This window comes from Dama dama, chromosome 29, assembly GCF_033118175.1.
Source record: "Dama dama isolate Ldn47 chromosome 29, ASM3311817v1, whole genome shotgun sequence".
NCBI classification, from domain to species: domain Eukaryota; kingdom Metazoa; phylum Chordata; class Mammalia; order Artiodactyla; family Cervidae; genus Dama; species Dama dama.
In genome coordinates this window covers 7,911,475-7,924,137 of record NC_083709.1, presented here as the reverse complement: position 1 = coordinate 7,924,137, position 12,663 = coordinate 7,911,475, and positions in this window count along the sequence as shown.

Sequence of the window (12,663 nt, the reverse complement as noted above, 5' to 3'; positions counted from 1 at the left end):
TCATGCTCCTCCTATTTTTGAGACCGTTTCATGCTCCTCATATTTTTGACACCTTTTGAACCTCTTCATATATTTCACACCTTTTCAGGCTCTTCATGTTTTTCAACACCGCTTCATGCTCCTCATATTTTTGACACCTTTTGAAGCTCTTCATATTTTTCACACCTTTTCAGGCTCTTCATGTTTTTCAACACCGCTTCATGTTCTCCCTAAATTTCAGGCTGTTTCATGCTTCTCATATTTTTCACACCTTTTGAAGCTCTTCATATTTTTCACAGCTTTTCAGTCTCTTCATGTTTTTCAACCCCGCTTCTTGCTTCTCCTATTTTTCAGGCCGTTTCATGCTCCTTATATTTTTGACACCTTTTGAAGCTCTTCATATTTTTCACACTTTTTCAGGCTCTTCATGTTTTTCAACACCGCTTCATGCTCCTCCTATTTTTCAGACCGGTTCATGCTCCTCATGTATTTCACAACTTTTGAATCTCTTCATATTTTTCACAACTTTTCAGGCTCTTCATGTTTTTGAACACCGTTTCATGCTCCTCCTATTTTTCAGACCGCTTCATGCTCCTCATATTTTTGACACCTTTTGAAGCTCTTCATATTTTTTACACCTTTTGAAGCTCTTCATATATTTCACACCTTTTCAGGCTCTTCATGTTTTTCAATAGCACCTCATGCTCCTCCTATTTTTCAAACCATTTCATGCTCATCTAATTTTTGACCCCTTTTGAAGCTCTTCATATTTTTGACCCCTTTTGAAGCTCTTCATATTTTTTACACATTTTGAAGGTCTTCATATTTTTCACACCTTTTCAGGCTCTTCATGCTTTTGAACACCGTTTCATGCTCCTCCTATTTTTCAGACCGTTTCATGCTCCTCATATATTTGACAACTTTTGATGCTCTTCATAGTTTTCACACCTTTTCAGGCTTTTCATGTTTTTGAACACCGCTAAATGCTCCTCCTATTTTTCAGACAGTTTCATGCTCCTCATATTTTTGACACCTTTTGAAGCTCTTCATATATTTCACACCTTTTCAGGCTTTTCATGTTTTTTTAACACCGTTTCATGCTTCTCCTATTTTTCAGAAGGTTTAATGCTCCTCATTTTTTGACACCTTTTGAAGCTCTTCATATTTTTGACACCTTTTGAAGCTGTTCATATTTTTCACACCTTTTCAGGCCCTTCATGTTTTTCAACACCACTTCATGCTCCTCCTATTTTTCAGTCCGTTTCATGCACATCTCATTTTTGACACCTTTTGAAGCTCTTCATATTTTTCACACCTTTTGAAGGTCTTCATATTTTTCACACGTTTTCAGGCTCTTCATGTTTTTCAACACCGTTTCATGCTCCTCCTATTTTTCAGACCGTTTCATGCTCCTCATATTTTTGACACCTTTTGAAGCTCTTCATATATTTCACACCTTTTCAGGCTCTTCATGTTTTTCAACAACTCTTCATGCTCCTACTATTTTTCAGTCCGTTTCATGCACATCTCATTTTTGACACCTTTTGTAACTCTTCATATTTTTCACACCTTTTGCAGCTCTTCATATTTTTCACACCTTTTAGGCTCTTCATGTTTTTGAACACCTCTTCATGCTCCTCCTATTTTTCAGACCGTTTCATGCTCTTCTTATTTTTGACACCTTTTGAAGCACTTCATATTGTTCAAACCTTTTCAAACTCTTCATGTTTTTCAACACCGCTTCATGCTTCTCCTATTTTTCAGACCGATTCATGCCCATCTCATTTTTGACAACTTTTGAAGCTCTTCTTACATTTCACACCTTTTGAAGCTCTTCATATATTTCACACCTTTTCACGCTCTTCATGTTTTTGAACACCACTTCATGCAACTCCTATATTTCAGACCGTTTCATGCTTGTCTCATTTTTGACACCTTTTGAAGCTCTTCTTACTTTTCACAACTTTTGAAACTCTTCCTATACTTCACACCTTTTCAGGCTCTTCATGATTTTGAACACCACTTCATGCACCTCCTATATTTCTGAACGTTTCATGCTCCTCATGTTTTTGACACTTTTGAAGCTCTTCATATTTTTCACACCTTTTCAGGCTCTTCATGTTTTTGAACACCGTTTCATGCTCCTCCTATTTTTCAGACAGTGTCATGCTCATCTCATTTTTGACACCTTTTGAAGCTCTTCATATTTTTCACACCTTTTGATGCTGCCAGTTATATTTAAGACTTTACATATCTGAATAATCATTTAAAATCAAATGTTCATTTTTAGAATTGCACAAAAGGAAAATAATAGGGACAGTGATGGCTGGCTTATGATGTGGGGCCAATTTCCATAAGTTAAATAAAAAATCTAAGTTTTAGAACGTGGGTCTCAAAAAATAGCACTTGTAATTAATACTGTTCTTCAGATTCATAGTTTAAGGAAGTCACTACATTTTATTTCTTGATGTTATAGATTTAACAACATATTGGTAGCAACATGTAACTTCTCCCATGGATTAGACATCAAGAGACCAGTTTATGTATATAAACTTAAACACTAAAAATGAATATATTCAGCTATTATGGAACTTATAGCAAATGCAAACTTGTTAACAACTTTCCAAAAGGCACAAAAGACAGTGTTAATAAAGAGTGGTCTTTTGCATCATTTTCAAAAATTCTTCCTTGTTTATTTCTCCATCCCCATCATGATCAGCCTCATCAAGCATTTCCTGAAGTTCATCATCTGTTAAATTTTCCCCTAGCTCCTTAGCAACCCTCTTGATATTGTTCAGTGATATGCTTCCTGTATCATCATCATCAAATAGTTTGAAAGCCTTCAATATTTCTTCTTTTTCATCCCTTTCACTCATTTTTACACTCATTATGGCAAAAAATTCTTCAAAATTAATGGTGCAAATTCCTTCTTTGTCAGTTTCAGCTATCATCTTTTTAATTTCTTCTTTCTTTGGCTCAAATCCTAAGGCCCACATTGCAATCATGTCTCCAACCGGCGCCCCCGGCCGGTACTTCCCAGCTTTACCCGCCAGCCTGAAGCTCTTCATATTTTTGACACGTTTTCAGGCTTTTCATGTTTTTCAACAACGTTTCATGAGCCTCCTATTTTTCAGACCGTTTCATTTTCCTCATATTTTTGACACTTTTGAAGCTCTTCATAATTTTCACACCTTTTCAGGCTCTTCATGTTTTTCACACGTTTTCAGGCTCTTCTTGTTTTTGAACACCGTTTCATGCTCCTCGTATTTTTCAGACCGTTTCATGCTCCTCATGTATTTCACACCGTTTGAAGCTCTTCATATTTTTGACACCTTTTGAAGCTCTTCATATATTTCACACCTTTTCAGGCTCTTCATGCTTTTGAACACCGTTTCATGCTACTCCTATTTTTCAGAACCTTTCATTCTCCTCATATTTTTCACACTTTTTCAAGCTTTTCATATTTTTCACACATTTTCAGGCTCTTCATGTCTTTGAACACCGTTTCTTGCTACTCCTATTTTTCAGAACGTTTCATACTCCTCATATTTTTGACACCTTTTGAAGCTCTTCATATTTTTCACACCTTTTAGTCTCTTCAAGTTTATGAACACCGTTTCATGCTCCTTCTATTTTTCAGACCGTTTCATGCTCTTAATATTTTTGACACCTTTTTAAGATCTTCATATTTATCACACATTTTCAGGCTCTTCATGGTTTTGAACACCACTTCATGCTCCTCCTATTTTTGAGACCGTTTCATGCTCCTCATATTTTTGACACCTTTTGAACCTCTTCATATATTTCACACCTTTTCAGGCTCTTCATGTTTTTGAACACCACTTCATGCTCCTCCTATTTTTGAGACCGTTTCATGCTCCTCATATTTTTGACACCTTTTGAACCTCTTCATATATTTCACACCTTTTCAGGCTCTTCATGTTTTTCAACACCGCTTCATGCTCCTCATATTTTTGACACCTTTTGAAGCTCTTCATATTTTTCACACCTTTTCAGGCTCTTCATGTTTTTCAACACCGCTTCATGTTCTCCCTAAATTTCAGGCTGTTTCATGCTTCTCATATTTTTCACACCTTTTGAAGCTCTTCATATTTTTCACAGCTTTTCAGTCTCTTCATGTTTTTCAACCCCGCTTCTTGCTTCTCCTATTTTTCAGGCCGTTTCATGCTCCTTATATTTTTGACACCTTTTGAAGCTCTTCATATTTTTCACACTTTTTCAGGCTCTTCATGTTTTTCAACACCGCTTCATGCTCCTCCTATTTTTCAGACCGGTTCATGCTCCTCATGTATTTCACAACTTTTGAATCTCTTCATATTTTTCACAACTTTTCAGGCTCTTCATGTTTTTGAACACCGTTTCATGCTCCTCCTATTTTTCAGACCGCTTCATGCTCCTCATATTTTTGACACCTTTTGAAGCTCTTCATATTTTTTACACCTTTTGAAGCTCTTCATATATTTCACACCTTTTCAGGCTCTTCATGTTTTTCAATAGTACCTCATGCTCCTCCTATTTTTCAAACCATTTCATGCTCATCTAATTTTTGACCCCTTTTGAAGCTCTTCATATTTTTGACCCCTTTTGAAGCTCTTCATATTTTTTACACATTTTGAAAGTCTTCATATTTTTCACACCTTTTCAGGCTCTTCATGCTTTTGAACACCGTTTCATGCTCCTGCTATTTTTCAGACCGTTTCATGCTCCTCATATATTTGACAACTTTTGATGCTCTTCATAGTTTTCACACCTTTTCAGGCTTTTCATGTTTTTGAACACCGCTAAATGCTCCTCCTATTTTTCAGACAGTTTCATGCTCCTCATATTTTTGACACCTTTTGAAGCTCTTCATATATTTCACACCTTTTCAGGCTTTTCATGTTTTTTTAACACCGTTTCATGCTTCTCCTATTTTTCAGAAGGTTTAATGCTCCTCATTTTTTGACACCTTTTGAAGCTCTTCATATTTTTGACACCTTTTGAAGCTGTTCATATTTTTCACACCTTTTCAGGCCCTTCATGTTTTTCAACACCACTTCATGCTCCTCCTATTTTTCAGTCCGTTTCATGCACATCTCATTTTTGACACCTTTTGAAGCTCTTCATATTTTTCACACCTTTTGAAGCTCTTCATATTTTTCACACGTTTTCAGGCTCTTCATGTTTTTCAACACCGTTTCATGCTCCTCCTATTTTTCAGACCGTTTCATGCTCCTCATATTTTTGACACCTTTTGAAGCTCTTCATATATTTCACACCTTTTCAGGCTCTTCATGTTTTTCAACAACTCTTCATGCTCCTACTATTTTTCAGTCCGTTTCATGCACATCTCATTTTTGACACCTTTTGTAACTCTTCATATTTTTCACACCTTTTGCAGCTCTTCATATTTTTCACACCTTTTAGGCTCTTCATGTTTTTGAACACCTCTTCATGCTCCTCCTATTTTTCAGACCGTTTCATGCTCTTCTTATTTTTGACACCTTTTGAAGCACTTCATATTGTTCAAACCTTTTCAAACTCTTCATGTTTTTCAACACCGCTTCATGCTTCTCCTATTTTTCAGACCGATTCATGCCCATCTCATTTTTGACAACTTTTGAAGCTCTTCTTACATTTCACACCTTTTGAAGCTCTTCATATATTTCACACCTTTTCACGCTCTTCATGTTTTTGAACACCACTTCATGCAACTCCTATATTTCAGACCGTTTCATGCTTGTCTCATTTTTGACACCTTTTGAAGCTCTTCTTACTTTTCACAACTTTTGAAACTCTTCCTATACTTCACACCTTTTCAGGCTCTTCATGATTTTGAACACCACTTCATGCACCTCCTATATTTCTGAACGTTTCATGCTCCTCATGTTTTTGACACTTTTGAAGCTCTTCATATTTTTCACACCTTTTCAGGCTCTTCATGTTTTTGAACACCGTTTCATGCTCCTCCTATTTTTCAGACAGTGTCATGCTCATCTCATTTTTGACACCTTTTGAAGCTCTTCATATTTTTCACACCTTTTGATGCTGCCAGTTATATTTAAGACTTTACATATCTGAATAATCATTTAAAATCAAATGTTCATTTTTAGAATTGCACAAAAGGAAAATAATAGGGACAGTGATGGCTGGCTTATGATGTGGGGCCAATTTCCATAAGTTAAATAAAAAATCTAAGTTTTAGAACGTGGGTCTCAAAAAATAGCACTTGTAATTAATACTGTTCTTCAGATTCATAGTTTAAGGAAGTCACTACATTTTATTTCTTGATGTTATAGATTTAACAACATATTGGTAGCAACATGTAACTTCTCCCATGGATTAGACATCAAGAGACCAGTTTATGTATATAAACTTAAACACTAAAAATGAATATATTCAGCTATTATGGAACTTATAGCAAATGCAAACTTGTTAACAACTTTCCAAAAGGCACAAAAGACAGTGTTAATAAAGAGTGGTCTTTTGCATCATTTTCAAAAATTCTTCCTTGTTTATTTCTCCATCCCCATCATGATCAGCCTCATCAAGCATTTCCTGAAGTTCATCATCTGTTAAATTTTCCCCTAGCTCCTTAGCAACCCTCTTGATATTGTTCAGTGATATGCTTCCTGTATCATCATCATCAAATAGTTTGAAAGCCTTCAATATTTCTTCTTTTTCATCCCTTTCACTCATTTTTACACTCATTATGGCAAAAAATTCTTCAAAATTAATGGTGCAAATTCCTTCTTTGTCAGTTTCAGCTATCATCTTTTTAATTTCTTCTTTCTTTGGCTCAAATCCTAAGGCCCACATTGCAATCATGTCTCCAACCGGCGCCCCCGGCCGGTACTTCCCAGCTTTACCCGCCAGCCTGAAGCTCTTCATATTTTTGACACGTTTTCAGGCTTTTCATGTTTTTCAACAACGTTTCATGAGCCTCCTATTTTTCAGACCGTTTCATTTTCCTCATATTTTTGACACTTTTGAAGCTCTTCATAATTTTCACACCTTTTCAGGCTCTTCATGTTTTTCACACGTTTTCAGGCTCTTCTTGTTTTTGAACACCGTTTCATGCTCCTCGTATTTTTCAGACCGTTTCATGCTCCTCATGTATTTCACACCGTTTGAAGCTCTTCATATTTTTGACACCTTTTGAAGCTCTTCATATATTTCACACCTTTTCAGGCTCTTCATGCTTTTGAACACCGTTTCATGCTACTCCTATTTTTCAGAACCTTTCATTCTCCTCATATTTTTCACACTTTTTCAAGCTTTTCATATTTTTCACACATTTTCAGGCTCTTCATGTCTTTGAACACCGTTTCTTGCTACTCCTATTTTTCAGAACGTTTCATACTCCTCATATTTTTGACACCTTTTGAAGCTCTTCATATTTTTCACACCTTTTAGTCTCTTCAAGTTTATGAACACCGTTTCATGCTCCTTCTATTTTTCAGACCGTTTCATGCTCTTAATATTTTTGACACCTTTTTAAGATCTTCATATTTATCACACATTTTCAGGCTCTTCATGGTTTTGAACACCACTTCATGCTCCTCCTATTTTTGAGACCGTTTCATGCTCCTCATATTTTTGACACCTTTTGAACCTCTTCATATATTTCACACCTTTTCAGGCTCTTCATGTTTTTGAACACCACTTCATGCTCCTCCTATTTTTGAGACCGTTTCATGCTCCTCATATTTTTGACACCTTTTGAACCTCTTCATATATTTCACACCTTTTCAGGCTCTTCATGTTTTTCAACACCGCTTCATGTTCTCCCTAAATTTCAGGCTGTTTCATGCTTCTCATATTTTTCACACCTTTTGAAGCTCTTCATATTTTTCACAGCTTTTCAGTCTCTTCATGTTTTTCAACCCCGCTTCTTGCTTCTCCTATTTTTCAGGCCGTTTCATGCTCCTTATATTTTTGACACCTTTTGAAGCTCTTCATATTTTTCACACTTTTTCAGGCTCTTCATGTTTTTCAACACCGCTTCATGCTCCTCCTATTTTTCAGACCGGTTCATGCTCCTCATGTATTTCACAACTTTTGAATCTCTTCATATTTTTCACAACTTTTCAGGCTCTTCATGTTTTTGAACACCGTTTCATGCTCCTCCGATTTTTCAGACCGCTTCATGCTCCTCATATTTTTGACACCTTTTGAAGCTCTTCATATTTTTTACACCTTTTGAAGCTCTTCATATATTTCACACCTTTTCAGGCTCTTCATGTTTTTCAATAGTACCTCATGCTCCTCCTATTTTTCAAACCATTTCATGCTCATCTAATTTTTGACCCCTTTTGAAGCTCTTCATATTTTTGACCCCTTTTGAAGCTCTTCATATTTTTTACACATTTTGAAAGTCTTCATATTTTTCACACCTTTTCAGGCTCTTCATGCTTTTGAACACCGTTTCATGCTCCTGCTATTTTTCAGACCGTTTCATGCTCCTCATATATTTGACAACTTTTGATGCTCTTCATAGTTTTCACACCTTTTCAGGCTTTTCATGTTTTTGAACACCGCTAAATGCTCCTCCTATTTTTCAGACAGTTTCATGCTCCTCATATTTTTGACACCTTTTGAAGCTCTTCATATATTTCACACCTTTTCAGGCTTTTCATGTTTTTTTAACACCGTTTCATGCTTCTCCTATTTTTCAGACCGTTTAATGCTCCTCATTTTTTGACACCTTTTGAAGCTCTTCATATTTTTGACACCTTGTGAAGCTGTTCATATTTTTCACACCTTTTCAGGCCCTTCATGTTTTTCAACACCACTTCATGCTCCTCCTATTTTTCAGTCCGTTTCATGCACATCTCATTTTTGACACCTTTTGAAGCTCTTCATATTTTTCACACCTTTTGAAAGTCTTCATATTTTTCACACGTTTTCAGGCTCTTCATATTTTTCAACACCGTTTCATGCTCCTCCTATTTTTCAGACCGTTTCATGCTCCTCATATTTTTGACACCTTTTGAAGCTCTTCATATATTTCACACCTTTTCAGGCTCTTCATGTTTTTCAACAACTCTTCATGCTCCTACTATTTTTCAGTCCGTTTCATGCACATCTCATTTTTGACACCTTTTGTAACTCTTCATATTTTTCACACCTTTTGCAGCTCTTCATATTTTTCACACCTTTTAGGCTCTTCATGTTTTTGAACACCTCTTCATGCTCCTCCTATTTTTCAGACCGTTTCATGCTCTTCTTATTTTTGACACCTTTTGAAGCACTTCATATTGTTCAAACCTTTTCAAACTCTTCATGTTTTTCAACACCGCTTCATGCTTCTCCTATTTTTCAGACCGATTCATGCCCATCTCATTTTTGACAACTTTTGAAGCTCTTCTTACATTTCACACCTTTTGAAGCTCTTCATATATTTCACACCTTTTCACGCTCTTCATGTTTTTGAACACCACTTCATGCAACTCCTATATTTCAGACCGTTTCATGCTTGTCTCATTTTTGACAACTTTTGAAGCTCTTCTTACTTTTCACAACTTTTGAAACTCTTCCTATACTTCACACCTTTTCAGGCTCTTCATGATTTTGAACACCACTTCATGCACCTCCTATATTTCTGAACGTTTCATGCTCCTCATGTTTTTGACACTTTTGAAGCTCTTCATATTTTTCACACCTTTTCAGGCTCTTCATGTTTTTGAACACCATTTCATGCTCCTCCTATTTTTCAGACAGTGTCATGCTCATCTCATTTTTGACACCTTTTGAAGCTCTTCATATTTTTCACACCTTTTGATGCTGCCAGTTTTATTTAAGACTTTACATATCTGAATAATCTGTTAAGAAGCAAATGTTCATTTTTAGAGTTGCACAAAATGAAAATAATAGGGAAAGTGATGGCTGGCTTATGATGTGGGGCCAAGTTCCATAAGTTAAATAAAAAATCCAAGTTTTAGAAACTGGGGCTCTAAAAATAGCACTTGTAATTAATACTGTTCTTCAGATTCATAGTTTAAGGAAGTCACTACATTTTATTTCTTGATGTTATAGATTTAACAACATATTGGTAGCAACATGTAACTTCTCACATGGATTAGACATCAAGAGACCAGTTTATGTATATAAACTTAAACACTGAAAATGAATATATTCAGCTATTATGGAACTTATAGCAAATACAAACTTGTTAACAACTTTCCAAAAGGCACAAAAGACAGTGTTAATAAAGAGTGGTCTTTTGCATCATTTTCAAAAATTCTTCCTTGTTTATTTCTCCATCCCCATCATGATCAGCCTCATCAAGCATTTCCTGAAGTTCATCATCTGTTAAATTTTCCCCTAGCTCCTTAGCAACCCTCTTGATATTGTTCAATGATATACTTCCTGTATCATCATCATCAAATAGTTTGAAAGCCTTCAATATTTCTTCTTTTTCATCCTTTTCACTCATTTTTACACTCATTATGGCAAAAAATTCTTCAAAATTAATGGTGCAAATTCCTTCTTTGTCAGTTTCAGCTATCATCTTTTTAATTTCTTCTTTCTTTGGCTCAAATCCTAAGGCCCACATTGCAATCATGTCTCCAACCTGCGCCCCCCTCCGGAACCTCCCAGCTTTACCCGCCAGCCTGAAGCTCTTCATATTTTTGACACGTTTTCAGGCTTTTCATGTTTTTCAACACCGTTTCATGAGCCTCCTATTTTTCAGACCGTTTCATTTTCCTCATATTTTTGACACCTTTTGAAGCTCTTCATAATTTTCACACCTTTTCAGTCTCTTCATGTTTTTCACACGTTTTTAGGCTCTTCTTGTTTTTGAACACCGTTTCATGCTCCTCCTATTTTTCAGACCGTTTAATGCTCCTCATATTTTTGACACCTTTTGAAGGTCTTCATTTTTTCACACCTTTTCAGGTTCTTCATGTTTTTGAGCCCAGCTTCATGCTCCTCCTATATTTCAGACCGTTTCATGCCCCTCATGAATTTCACACCCTTTGAAGCTCTTCATATTTTTCACACCTTTTCAGGCTCTTCATGTTTCTCAACACCACTTCATACTCCTCCTATTTTTCAGACTGTTTCATGCTCCTCATGTTTTTGACACCTTTTGAAGATCTTCATATTTTTCACACCTTTTCAGACTCTTCATGTTTTAAACACCGATTCATGCTCCTCCTATTCTTCAGACGGTTTCATGCTCCTCATATTTTTGACACCTTTTGAAGCTCTTCATATTTTTCACACCTTTTCAGGCTCTCCATGTTTTTGAACATCGCTTCATGCTCCTCATATTTTTCCGACCGTTTCATGCTCCTCATATTTTTGACACCTTTTGAAGCTCTTAATATTTTTGACACCTTTTCAGGCTCTTTATGTTTTTGAACACCGTTTCATGCTCCTCCTATTTTTCAGACCGTTTCATGCTCCTCATATTTTTGACACCTTTTGAAGCTCTTCATATAATTCACACCTTTTCAGGCTCTTCATGTTTTTGAGCACCATTTTATGCTCCTCCTATATTTCAGATCATTTCATGCTCTGCATATTTTTGACAACTTTTGAAGCTCTTCATATTGTTCATACCTTTTTAGGCTCTTCATGTTTTTCAACACCGCTTCATGCTCCTCTTATTTTTGAGAACGTTTCATGATCCTCATATTTTTCACACCTTTTGAAGCTGTTCATATTTTTAACACCTTTTCAGTCTGTTCATGCTTTTCTACACCACTTCATGCTCCTCCTAAATTTCAGACCGTTTCATGCTCTTCATATATTTGACAAATTTTGAAGCTCTTCATTTCTTTCACAACTTTTCAGGCTCTTCATGTTTTTCAACACCGCTTCATGCTCCTCCTATATTTCAGATCATTTCATGCTCCTCATATTTTTGACACCTTTTGAAGCTTTTCATATTTTTCACACCTTTTCAGGCTCTTCATGTTTTTGAACACCCCTTCACGCTCCTCCTATTTTTCCGACCGTTTCATGCTCGTCATATTTTTCACACATTTTTAAGCTCTTCATATTTTTCACACCTTTTCAGGCTGCTCGTGGTTTTGAACACCGTTTCATGCTCCCTTATATTTCAGACCGTATCATGCTCCTCATATTTTTGACAGCTTTTTAAGCTCTTCATATTTTTCACACCTTTTCAGGCTCTCCATGTTTTTCAACACCACTTCATGTCTCCTCCTATTTTTCAGACCGTTTCATGCTCCTCATATTTTTGACACCTTTTGAAGCTCTTCATATTTTTCACACCTTTTCCGGCACTTCATGTATTTCAACACCACTTCGTGTTCCTCCTCTTTTTCAGAATGTTTCATGCTCCTCATATTTTTGACACATTTTGAAGCTCTTCATATATTTCACGCCTCTTCAGGCTCTTCATATTTTCAACACAGCTTCATGCTCCTCCTAATTTTCAGACCGTTTCATGCTTCTCATATTTTGACACCTTTTTAAGCTCTACATATTTTTCACACCTTTTAAGGCTCTTCATGTTTTCAACACCTTTTCATGCTCCTCCTATTTTTCAGACCGTTTCATGCTCCCTATGTTTTTGACATCGTTTGAAGCTCTTCATATTTTTCACACATTTTCAGTCTCTTCATGTTTTTCAACACCGTTTCATGCTCCTCCTATTTTTCAGACCGTTTCATTCTCCTCATGTTTTTCAACACCGTTTCATGCTCC